Genomic DNA, 12,972 nt, shown 5'->3' on the forward strand with positions numbered 1-12,972 from the left:
CTGTTGAGCTAGCTTCAAACCAAACCATGTAATTAATGACTGCCTCTGTTTAAACTCGTCACCTCGTTCAAAGAGGAGACAGGCTGGGATTAAGGAGGAGAGGTAGCGTGCAGACCATCCCCTGCTCAGTCATTCAGCTTTTGCTGCTGCTCTGAGGGGCTGCTGTTGCATATTGCATATTCTGGTACTTGGGAAGCATCACCTGAGAATTAATGGTCCAAAATTTCAGCCAAGGAGCTCGTGCTTATGTTGGAAAAAGTGGTGAACTTCTGCACTGGAATAGGTTACTAAAGCAGGTTGGGGGGAAACCTGCTCAGAGTTTATGGGGAAATGCGTAATTCAATAAAGTTTTAGGTGCAGTTGAATCTGTCTTGTTAGCAGGGTCTCTCCAGGGTCTTTGAACTCAGTTCTGATGAACTTAGTTTTATTAAGTATGAATCCATCTCTTTCTTTTATTTTGTTCTTAATTTTTGCAGGACAGGGGAAATGTCAAATACTTGCTTAGCATAAAACACCTTTTCAGGGGCTCCAGGAATCCAGTTTACCTGACAGAAGAGAAGCAGGATTATGATATTAGTGTGTTCCCTTTTCTTTAAAACCTTCTCACTGAATTTCCCCACTGTTGCATGGCTCCTTCTGTGGATTATCATGACACTTCACCAAGCTAATAAGTGATGCAAAGAAAACCAAGATTCAGGACATGTACCTTACTGCAGCTGCCACATAGCGTGATAGACATTTTTCTTTGCAATTAGGCACCATGCTTATGTACTCTAATCTGCAGCAATTTTTACTCTATTAATAACCTATTAGTAGCCTGGAGCATGTTCTCTATGCATTACTGCTTCACAAATTATTGAATTTCCCCTCACAAGTCCACATGAATTAAAAAAATATATATATCAAAAAGGAGAAAGATTGCTAAAAAATACAGCAAAACTAAACTGGACTAAAAAAATATAGCAAAAAGGAGAAAGATTGCTAAAAAACTACAACAAAACTAAATTGAATGTAAAAATATGTAGCAAAAAGGAGAAAGATTGCTTTTATAGAAAAGGTAAAATCTGACCTCAAGGTCACAAATAATGACTCTTGAAAAATACAGATGCTGAATATGACCTGTTTGAGACCTTTGTACTTCCCCTCTCCCCATGCAGTGAAGCAAAGTGCTCACACTCCAGTTTGGGTCACTTGCACAGTGCCAGCACAGAATTCACAAAATCACTGGGTTGGAAGAAACCTTCAAAATCATCGAGTCCAACCCAACCCCAACACCCCAACTAAACCCTGGCGCCCAGTGCCACATCCAGGCTTGTTTTAAAGCAGCAGCCAGGTAAATCACAGCCCCAGGCAGCTCTGTTTGTCATTCCAGTTTCACTGCAAATCTTCTGGCCCTTTGAGCCCAGGAACTGTTAAATGCCTTGCCCTGGGTTTTATAAACAGTGTGCAGAGAAGAGGCAGAGATGATGATGCCTCTGCTGTCGTTGGGGTAATTAATCTCTGCCTGGCTCTGAGCCTCCAAAGGAGCTCTCTGCCATTGCTCTGCACCTGCCCAGCTGTGCCTGCACATCTGCACCGCGGGGTCCAGGCTGGCCCTGCAAACCCTGCAGGGCTGCTGGCAATCATGGCATGGACAGGATGCACGAGTGTCTGCCCAGCTGTGGGCATTTAGCTGGTGATTGTCCCAAGGGGGGTTTGCCTGAGTGCCTGACCGTGATGAGCTGTTGTGTTGTTCAGCTGGGGCAATCAGCACTGATTTTTGTGCTGTGGAAGAGACTCAGACTGACAGTCTGGGACGTGAGTGCTCAGGCTGGAGCCTGGCCTAGGTACACAGGAAATTCTCCTTTGCTCGAGGCTGTGTGGTTACATCAGCTCTGCCTGGTCCCAGCAGCCCATGATGCCTGGATTCTGCTGCTTGGTTGGGTTATTCCACGGTGTGGGCATGTTGTAGGCACAGATTCCATTGACTGCAGCCTGTGGGCTGTTTGTTGAGTGTCAGAATCTGAGGTATTGATGATCCCAAGATTGTAGAAAGTCTCTGTCAGCCCCGCTGCCAAAGCAGAAGCCATAATTGGTCTGTGCTGGTTTCCAGGTTGTTTATTCTGTTTATCTCTCACATGTTCTGCTGCCCTGCCCAGCTCTGTCCTGCAGGGCAGCGTGTGGGGCTCTGCCCTCAGTGGGATGTTACAAACATTAAATACCAGAAACTCCCTGGGCTGCATTTACAATAACGTGCCAATATCTGTCACCTACGTTGGACAGTGTGTCCCCAGCCTGGACCAACAGAAAAATGCCAACACCACAGTGAAACATGGAGGGCATGAAGAAGAAGGAGAAAAAGGACAAGGCACACCCAATTTCCTTCATCTTGTCCCCTTTGAACCCCTAATCTAGAATCCTAAAATTTTACTTTTGCACGTATGCCACACTTAATTATTACTCATATCAAACACTCAGAGCTCATAATTCATCCTGTAAGATTGAAAACTCTTTTCCATGGACAGAGATCACAGCCAGTGTCTCTGGGGGCTCTGTCCAGGGGGGTTCCTGACCCCGGCCAGGGTCCCAGACCTGCCAGGGCAGCCAGAGGGATGCCCTGGATTCCCACAGTTGGGCAGTCCAGCCACAGAGATATTGGGCAGTGACACTCCTTTTAAAAACAGGTTAGAAATTGTTGTAAAATAGTTGATAGTTGTTAAGCATGTACAAACATGCTTAGTTTGGTTTTGGTAGAAGGGTTAAAAGGGTCATTATAAGAAATACAGTACTCAGTGTACAGTATTACACCTAAGTGCACCACGCCAGCGAAACGTGCCTGGACAGAACTGTCATGGGCCAATTGAGGGCTTTAAACTTCATACAAATGAAGGATCCAAACAGAAACCAATCTAAAGGAACAAAAAACAGGATAAAAAGGGCATCTGTCCCACTGAACTCGTGCTGCTCCACCCGGATCCTCAGGGGCATTACTGCTCAGAGGACCCAGCACTGCAGCATCCCCAACGGGATTGCTCCTGCTCAGCCCACAGCCCCTCACTTTATTTTATTATAAAAAATGCTGAAATCACTTTAGTGCCGGGGCATGGTCCTGTTTTTAGCACTCCCAGGTGTGTGCAGGATGTGTGACCTGAGCAGGCAGGAGGGAAGGCTTTCCCTGCAGGCTGTGTTCGGGACACCCCAGAGGGAATTCGTGCAGTGCCCACTCCTCGGGACAGCTGCAGAGCCCTGGTGGGTGCTGCCTGGCACAGGGCTGGGCTGCAGGGATGCTCCCAGATGGATTTCCCTGCTGGCTGAGCTGGCTGTTCCCATGGGAAACAACCAGAGCAGGGCTGGTGAGTGCATACCCACAGCCAAACTGACTGTAGGGATAGAGTGGTTGTTTCTTGGAACAGATTCAACTGAAAATTTGAGCCAATGTGTCTTTGCAGTAACTCCTTCTCTGTTTCAGTATTGATACCTTCTTTTAGTTCTGAATATTTTACCTTTTTATAGTTTTTTCCCTGTTTTCAGATAAAGACCTCAATTTATTTTGAGGATTTGAAATGTTTTTTCACTTGCTGTTGCATCTAGCACCAGATTTGTCCTTCCTACATTCCCACATAAATTTTTTTTCCCCTGTAGAGAGATGACCTGAGTGTTTGAGGCAGGTCCAAATGCAAAATCAATAAAAGCTCATTGCTGTACATATCATGGTATTAGAGCTCAGCAAGTGAGAGTCTGCTGGGCCAGGAGCTTGCCTCCAGCCCCTTATCGTGCTCTGGGCTTTGCAGCCACAGCACAAAGGGAGGAGTGATGTCCTGAGCAGCAATGAAATTACCACTGCTCTGTAATCTAGGTGTTTTACCAGCAAGTCACAATATTAATCTTCCTCTTTTCCTTCTCAAAATTAAACAAACCAGACTTTGGAAACCTTTTCTGTCAGGAGTTTGCTCATTGACTACAAGACAGGATAACTAACGTGATTCTTCATTAATTATTATTATTATTAATGAACATGTATGTTGTATCCTGACAGTTCCTCAGTCCTGAGTGCCTGAGGTTTGTGGGGGTATTTCCTCTCTTTAGTTCTTTTGGAAAAGTAATGTAAAAGAGTCTTCCTTGTGTTTGGATTGTTTTTCTCCATTCCTTAAGTCTGCAGGCTTTATTTTTGAGTCATTTTTGAGTATAAGAGATGAATTTTGAAGGTTGTGAACTTTGCAGCTTACTAGGAAATCCTTTTCTGTAGCCAACAGAGTCATGATTCATTGTCTTTCCTGCAGTTCTTTCTGGAAGGGGAAATACATACATTGGGTGGGAAAACTGGATCTGGACAATGAGAATAGGAAGCTTAAAAATTAATACAGACACAGGCACTGTGTATCAAGAGGAAATACTTTCTCTCTTTTATTTCTAATTCCCCAAATATTAGTGGAGTTTTTACATATTCAGAGAGGCTTTTGCACTCGGAGTGTGGGTTTTGACTTTTGGGATATTCTTTCCAAGGAATAGGCCAGCAGCAGCAGCTTCAAAGTCATGCACTGACCAAGGCACTCCCATGGCCAGCATTTCAGATCCCCACTGCCCCAGCCCCAGGTCTGTGGGGATAGCTGGTGCCTAGAAAATGGTGCATAAAGAATGAATGTCAGTTACAGAACAGAAGTTGGATAAATAGGGTAGGGGGAGGTGGGTTTTTATGGCACCATCTGCCTCTGTGATCTGGAATAAAACCATGGCTTGAGCTCTGTCCTAAAGGCTGACAAAAGCCTTTAAATAGGGTAACTGATGGGTCAAACATATCTTCACTTGTTAGGTTAAGACCCACAAGTCATCATTTGTAAGAACGTGGGGGGTGGATTGGTCACTGGAGAGGAAAGACATTAAATTAAATGTGCTGGAGCAGCCACATGGGACCCCTTAATAGTTTCTGAGTATTTTCTTAATGAAATGTAGCTTAATGCAATCCCACCCTCCCAGCCTGACAAACATCACTCTGGCCTGCTGAAGGCTCTCATGTCACTGCTACCTTTTAAATTATTCTGTGCACTCTCCATTCTCTGCTGCTTTCTGTCACTTAAAGCCCCTGGTTTTTGACATAAACAAGGGAGTATGTCAGTGGGATGCTGGGACTGTCAGGCCTTTCAGTTTTGCTTCTCACCTTGTTGCTTGCTTACAGCAAAAAGTAAGCTATATTTAAGTGGGGGTTGTACAGAGACCAGTGGTGCATTAAAACCAGGCAGCGAAAGTGGGGGGAAAAGCATCTGCAGAATATGAAATATGAATGGAGATGTGAGCCTCTGGAGGTCATGCCTGAGTAGAGACAGTGTTGTACAAGGTGGATCCATGGAGCCTCAGCCCTGGGTTCATCCTCTGGTCAGGACTCGGAGACAGCATTGCTCTGTTGGGAACACTGAGCAGAACTGGGTCAAATGCAGGCACCTGGTTCATTTTAAGAGCCATTTCAGAAAAAATGTGGATCTTCAGCATGTCTTTTTAGCAAGGTCAAAAACTACAAACCCTGCTAATAATTGTTATGAGTGTATGTTAAAATACAACTAAAGCACCATTGCAGCTGACCACTCCTCATCGGGAGCATCCTCAGGGTGAAATGCTGGACTCCCCCCTCTAACAGCTCAGGCCTGCCTTCTGTTAGGAAGGGGCTTTAGTAGGTACTTCTGAAACCTCTCTTAGAAGAGTTTGTCCTCCTTCTCATTTTCTATGCAGGAACTGTCATTTTTCCTGCTTTCTGTTTGGAACTTTAATTTTTCCTGCTTTCTGTTTAGTGGGGAAAGAGCAATCCTCCTCCTCTTCACACCTAGAGATTGGTGTCACTGGGGATTCCTGCACACAGCTCATCCCAGAGCCTGCTCATAATTTGGGGAACACTTATCTGTTAGTTTTATGCTTCTAGGTTTCAGGGATATTGCAAAATATTTTTCTGCAAGCTGGCTCTTTCTGCAGGTGCCTTCAGCTCCATTACCTGTGTGCTCAGAGTTTTCCTCCTGTTACCTGGGCTAAATGCTGAAAGACCCAAAGGCTTAGATCTCCTCATATTTCTCCCTTCATACCACCCATGCTTCTGGAGTCTCTGTGATATTTCTGGTGCCCAAGGCAATGTTTGATGGAAGCATTGCTCTGCTTTGTGGGGCTGCCCATCCCTGCAGAGGAATTGCAGAGTTCTTTGGGCAGAGCAGTCTGCTGTGGGTAGCACAGAGTGAGCTCCCTGTGTAACAGGTAAGGAGAAGGGTGTATTATCACCATGCTTTGTTTCTGGCTGCTGAGGAGCAGAATTTAAATGCCTTGTCAAATATCTGCAGCATTGAGGTAGATTTTCTGCCTCTTTCTGTAGTCAGTCTTCTCTTTCACTGAATTCTAAATGTTTTGAGGTAAAGATGCTTTTAGCTCTGGCCAACAGGTTTTTAGGAATGAGAAGCTTTTGACTTTCTCTTAGAAAAGAGAAAGTAGAAGTATTTGGGAAGGAGACAGAATCTGACAGAGTTACTGAGGTAGGAGCTGGGCTCAATAAGTGTAAGGGAAGCTGGCTGGACTTGAGATGTGACAGGAAAAGTGGAGGTGACAAATACAGCCTCTAGTAGTTCTCATTATCACATAAGTATGCATGGAAGAAGGTAAAAAAATCTGTTACCTCAAACTGTATGTGTCTGGAAGGGAATCTAACAGATGTGTCCCACTGCATCAGTCTCCACAGTTCCCCTCATGCTATTGCTTTCCTGACCTACTGTGGTTTTATGTTAATTGTGCATGTGCAAAATGAATGTATTTACCTAGGCAAGTTCCTTTCTGTAAGCTAATCCTTACTAACACTGATAAGGATTGTCCAGGAAAGCCTGCTGAATCGTCTGACAATAACAGAGAGCACTTGCAAACCTATGAAATGGATGGGGAGATTTAAAATGACTCTCCTGCCCTGCTGTGTGCTTCAGCTATTGTCTGACTTTAATTCTGGAGAGAACTGCTCAAAACCATCTCTTAAGGGCTCTGCTAATCAACATAATCTGCTTTATGAAACAGGACTAGAAGTCTAATAAATGTATAAAAGAAAACTCTGATCGTGGCACAGAACTGCCTACCCTAGTTGGCATCCCAGCAAAGAGGTGTGAGAGTGACTTGGTGTAGAATTAAAGGTTGGGTTTTCTATCTTGTGATGGTGGTTCTGTCCTGGTAGGATGGACACAGTGCTCAATTTACAGCAAAACTGTCCAAGCTGGCACCTTTTCAGGGTAAAAACAGTCTGTGCAGACACAGGATGCTGTGGTTCAGCAGAATTCCTGTGAATACTTCTCAAAAAGCTAAATGCCACTTGTTGAAAGACTTGGAATCCACTGCAGTGGAAAAGATGTGTGTCAGTGTGATGCCTTTTGAAGGCTGACATAGCACACAGGCTGGACAGAGCTAAATAATAAAGTAGGGATTTACTAAAAGGATCTCCTCCATGGATCCACCTTGGGCAGCACCAGAGCCCAGCCAAGGCTGCACCCAAGATGACCCAAAATGGTCCCAAAATGCACAACTGCTCACGGGGTCTCTCACTTTGATCAGTTCTGCTCCATTTGCATATTGGAGTTAATTGTTCAATTCTAGCTTTAGCCCATGAAGTCCCATCCTGCTTGTTTTTCTCTCTCTCCAGCCCACATTGTTTGTGCCCTTGGGCCTGAGATTTGGATGATTTGTCCTTTGTGCCCAGCTAGAGAAGGAATTGTTTTGTCTCCCTGCTCTGTGCAGAGAGCTCACCATCCCCTCATATGAATCCCAGAATTACACCCTTAAAGCAGCACAGAATCTGAAAATATAAAAGCTAAAACCTGAAGCATCAGTGCTGGGCACTTTGACAGCCCAGTGTGTGTGTGTGTAGCAGAACACACAGGTTGCAGATGTAGCAGAATCAACATGCTGAGAGCCTGTGCCCAGGAACAAAGAGGAGCAGAATTGGTTCAGTTTCTTGCAAAGGCAGTTCCCAAGGTGGAGCTTCCCCCTGTGCTGCTGCTTTAAGGCTTTTGTCTCTTCTCCCACCTGTGAGAGTCCCTGCAACAGCTGCAGAATGTGGATTTCCATATCCCACCATCAGACTCAGCTGTGTCCTGGAAAGATCCATCTCTGTGTTTTCCCTCAGGGAAAGCTGATTCTTTGATTGCACGTGCTGTCCCACCCAGGGCTGGCTCTAGCTAGGGACATTAGTGATAAATAATGTCTCTAGAGGGGCCTTTCAAGCTGGGACCCCTCTGTTTGGTCCTCTTTGGGTAATGGAAAGGTGAAAGGCCAGGGAATTCATCCATTTAAGGGTTATCTTAGGAAAGATAATATATCACATAATTAAATAACTGTCCCCAAAAGGTTTTCGCAGGAAACAAGAAGCGCTCAAAGCTGATGTTTCAGTAAAAATTATATTCAGGTATGCTGCCCTCATAACCTGCTTAGGGCAGGTGAAAGCCCTTGAGGTTATAGTGAGGGAATGATATTGTAATTCTGGCCTCTTTTCTTCATAATTGTGCCTGGAAGTCATAGGTTGTGCAGCCATAACTGGGTACATGTGCAAACCCCATCCTAAACCCTTGAGCTTGTTTTAAAGCTAATCCATTTGTGTTTAATTTACAAACAGCTGGTTGATTTAAAGGGATTTTCATTCTGGACTAAACAAGAAGAACATTTACACAGGGAGTAAACTATCACACTGTAAATTCTCTTTGCAATTGTTGGAGCTATTTGTTTGTATTAGATCTTAACTTCCTCAGTGCAGAGCTAATCCTGCTTGATCCCATAGTGAAGTCATGATCCTGTGTTTGATGTCACCATCTGTTGCCATAGAAGCAACTGTGATGTTGCAAATTAAACTTTGTGACTTCATGGCAAGATAAAAACACGTCTTCAGCTGCTTGCAGAAGAATATTTCCATGAAGTGTATGGAAAATATGCCAGTTTGGATTTTGTCTAAATACAGTTCTTGTAAAGTTTATGAACAGGGAGAGGTTAGAATTATACACTGTATGAAAGCAGGAGAAAAAGAATCTAGGGCTTGTATCAGATTTGAGCTTTTGGAAAAAGAAATTCTGGAGAGTAATTAATCCTTGGCAGGAGCCCTGCTGTTAAAAGGTTAGCATGGTTACAAACAGGATTGAAATAGAAACAGTTTAAAACTCAAAGCACTGTACAAATACCTCCTGTCTGTAGAGAAAAGCTCTCATGATCTCACCTGGCTGTGTGCAACATTGAAGTCATTGTCACATAAATATCCAGTCAAGGGTTACAAAAGCCTGAATGAGAACATGATGTTTGTTTGGCTTTTTTTTAAGTTGCTTAGGAAGTTAAGCCTTGATCACATGTATGTATCTGACTCAATTTGAGAAAAATCTTCCTTTTTCTAAATTAGAAGACTGGTTTTTTGCCTAAATGGCAAAAGGGGGAGGGAAAAAATGGAATGTTTATTGGTGCAGAGACAGCAACAGTGGCACAAGGAGCAGGCAAAGGGCCATGTGCTCCTCAGAGCCCTGCTCAGCTCTCCTGCCAGCAAGAAGACACCTCAGAGAATGCCAGGCTAAATGCAGAAGTTTGTTTTCTTTTTATGTACAGAAAAGAGGGGGATAGTATAATTTTTTTTTTCACTTTCTGCTGAGGGAAGAGAGCTGCCAAGTCCTGAATTAGGAAGTTATTTTTAACTGGAGCTTTCTTATTCCTGCCATCAGTAATTTTCTTTAAATTTCCTTATTTCTCTCTTAAAAATGGACAGCCACCTTCAATATCTTTCCATTCTATATCTCTGAGTGATATAGAATTCACTAGCACTATATATTCACTATATTCATATTTAGTGGTAGATTAAATATTGCTTGAATAATTTCTTTAGGGGAAGGCACTAATTTTGGGTTCTCCTGCTGTGTCTCTCTCATCTGAATATCTCCAAGGGCCATGAAAGTAAAAAGTAACATCCAGGGACCCCCAGAAGAATTAGGTTCACTTCAAACATGACACATGCTCTATATCCCTGGGGCAGGCACTTCATTTTGTAGTGTTTCAGACTTTTATGACACGATGATTGATTTTGTAGAGGTGAAGTTGCTTAAGTCATTAGTTAAAAAGCCTGATAAAGCTGCACAAAGATATTAAGCTGTTATCAATCATCAGCCTCTCTTTGTTCTCCCCCAGCTTTACCCACATTTCAAAGTGAGGGAGGAGACAGGCAGGAGGCTGCCTCACTTTCAGGCTGTCAGGGTTTTGTGAGATCCTGGCTCTCCTGTCAGGATCTCTGCTGGGCTGCACCAGGTGATGGATGGGGAGCAGCGTGCTCCAGCTGCCAGCTCCTGCTCCTGCTCCCCAGCTGGAGCCTGAGCCTGCAGCAGCCAGCCTGGCCTTGCTGCAGCCCTCCTGTCCCCTGTGCCCACACTGTCCCCTTTGCCTGCCCTGTCCCCTTTCCTGTGTCTCAGTTTGGACAGACAGGTGTCTGCTGAGGAAGACAGAAGCTTCTCTTGAAATGGAAAATGTAAACCCCCCTCCCTCTGAATTATTATAATTTTGAAATTAGGTGGGCTCTCAGGCAAAGATATGGGAGTAGGAATGACAGTTCTTTATTAGGAATGATGCCTCAGGTTCGAGCTTTTATATTTTTCAGATTCTGTGCTGCTTTAGTGTGTAATTCTGGGATTCATATGAGGGGATGGTGAGCTCTCTGCACAGAGCAGGGAGACAAAACAATTCCTTCTCCAGCTGGGCACCAAGGACAAATCATCCAAATCTCAGGCCCAAGAGCACAAACAACGTGGGCTGAAGAGAGAAAAACAAGCAGGATGGGACTGCCTGGGCTAAGGCTGGAATTGGACAATGAACTCCAAGGTGCAAATGGAGCAGAACTGATCAAAGTGAGAGACACCGTGACCAGTTGTCCATTTTTGTGACCATTTTGTGTTGTGCTGCCCAAGGTAGATCTGTTGAGGCCTCTTAATGAATTCCTACTTTATTCTTTAGCTCCATCTAGTTTCTGTTCAAAGTCAGCCTTCAAATTAAGAACAAATAAAAAAATGCATTAATACAGAACAGCACTGTCAGAGAGCAGCCCTGTCCCCTGTGTGTCAGGGAGGTGGCTCAGCCCCATCCATGGTGGCTCAGCCTCCTGCAGTGCCAGCTGTGCTTCTGCTGGAGCAGGATCCTGAACAAGGGGGGAGTTTTCCTCTGGAGCTCCAGGGCTGGGGGAGATGGGCCTGGGCTCCTCTGGGAATGCAGGGGGAAGGAAGCTGCTCCTCTGGGAATGCAGGGGGAAGAAAGCTGCTCCTCTGGGAATGCAGGGGGCAAAGGCTGCTGTGCTGTTCCCAGGTCAGATTGGATCCAGGTAGGAATGTTGGCTCCTCCCCTGGGCACAGCATCTCCCCATGGATGATGGAATTGTCTCAGCCATGCAGGGACACTCAGTGGCCATGGACAGCAGAGATCTCCTGGAGGGAGGATTGGCTGTGGGAGAGATAGAGAAAAAACTGCCCCGTGAACAGCAGAGACCTGCCCCAGCTCTGACAGATGGCAAATAGAATACTCACCCCCAGCCACATCTTGCATTTGCAGCCTAAGACACTTTGCCCTGTCCCCTTTCCCTGCCCTGTCCCCTGTCCCTGCCAACCTGCAGTTGGAAACTGGAGTTACAGGGCATTCCTTTCCTTTTCTCCCTCTCTGTGTTCTGCTCCCTCCTGTGGGGTTTAACTGGCTCTTGGAAATCTCTTCAGGGGTGAATGGCAGCTCAGATCCAGTGGGGAATTCAGAGCCACCCCGTGCTCACACAATTGGTTCTTGCCCTTGATTGCAGGGGGTTCTCCCAATTTCTTTAAATTATGTATTTTCTCTGAATCACAGAGATATTTTTCCTAATTTCTAGTACTTGATTTCCTCTGTCATCTCTACCACCAGTGTCCCAGGGGTTGGCCTTTTCATTCTGAATTCCCTTTTTACCATTGCCTTTTGCCCTTGCAGACTAGGGGAAATCCTTCCATTCCAAGCTTCAGGTTGGATTGTGGCTGGGAGTATTGTTGAGATTATCATCATAAGAACAGAGGTATGCTGTGTGGATAGGATTTTCCAGCCCAAATAAGCTTGTATCCTGATGGTGTGAGTAATGAAGGGATGGTGCAAGGTACAGGTGGATAACAGCTTTTGGGAAATTATCATCAGCTCACAGAGTTTGGGACAGTAAAACTGTTCTTGATGTCTCCTACAATGTATTAAGATTCCTGATTTTCAGCCAGCCAACCAACTCTGCTAAATGCTTCAGACAGCTTATTCTGGCAATACTGGTGTAGTGGACTTAATTTAGAGTGTGGGGGAATATAGATACCGTTTTTTCTCTATGTTTATGTTGTAATTTTTCTTACTTTTTATAATGTAAGAACATTCTGAAAGTAAGGTCCTTTCTTTATACAAACACAGCAGAACAGATACAGAAACATGTTGGAAGGTTCTGTCATAATTTATTTTTTTCTTCTAGAGGCCTTTTCCTACATCAGCTCCACTGAATGAATTCCTCAGTCGTACCCAGATACTGTACTAAAACCCAATTTAAATCTGTTTTGACTAAGTTCTTTTTGGTTTGCTGGGGTGGTTATTTTTGATTTTAAAGAATGAGGTATCATGTACACCACAAAAGTCCACGTAGCCCCCATATCCAACAGCAGCTAGACTGAAGTTCTGCAAAATAGCACCAGGACAGGGCAAGAGTATAATTTTCATAGAGATGTTCCATCCTCAAGGATTTCCCTGAGTCAGAGGTGACATCTTCAGCTATTACTTCCATTGGTTTTTCCAGGTTCTTTCTGAACCTGTGTTCCTCTTAGCATTTACAGCCTTCTGTGAAGATGGCTTTCAGAGTCTGAACTGAACACTGAGTGAAAAACCACCTCGTTGGCCACTTGTGGATGGGCCACCTGCCAGTTTGATGTGCTGCCCGCATCCCTGTCCCAAAGGCACAGTGGACACCTGGTCTCCAGGAATCTGCTCTGTGTCACAGCA

General features: G+C 44.6%; 1 protein-coding gene across 1 annotated transcript in view; it reads left to right on the plus strand.

The window, feature by feature from the left end:
* The window catches only part of HS6ST1 (heparan sulfate 6-O-sulfotransferase 1), a 190,488-nt gene that overhangs the window by 62,567 nt on the left and 114,949 nt on the right, over positions 1-12,972 (plus strand). The window lies entirely within an intron of this gene.

This window comes from Lonchura striata, chromosome 9, assembly GCF_050655825.1.
Source record: "Lonchura striata isolate lonStrDom1 chromosome 9, ASM5065582v1, whole genome shotgun sequence".
Taxonomy (NCBI): Eukaryota; Metazoa; Chordata; class Aves; order Passeriformes; family Estrildidae; genus Lonchura; species Lonchura striata.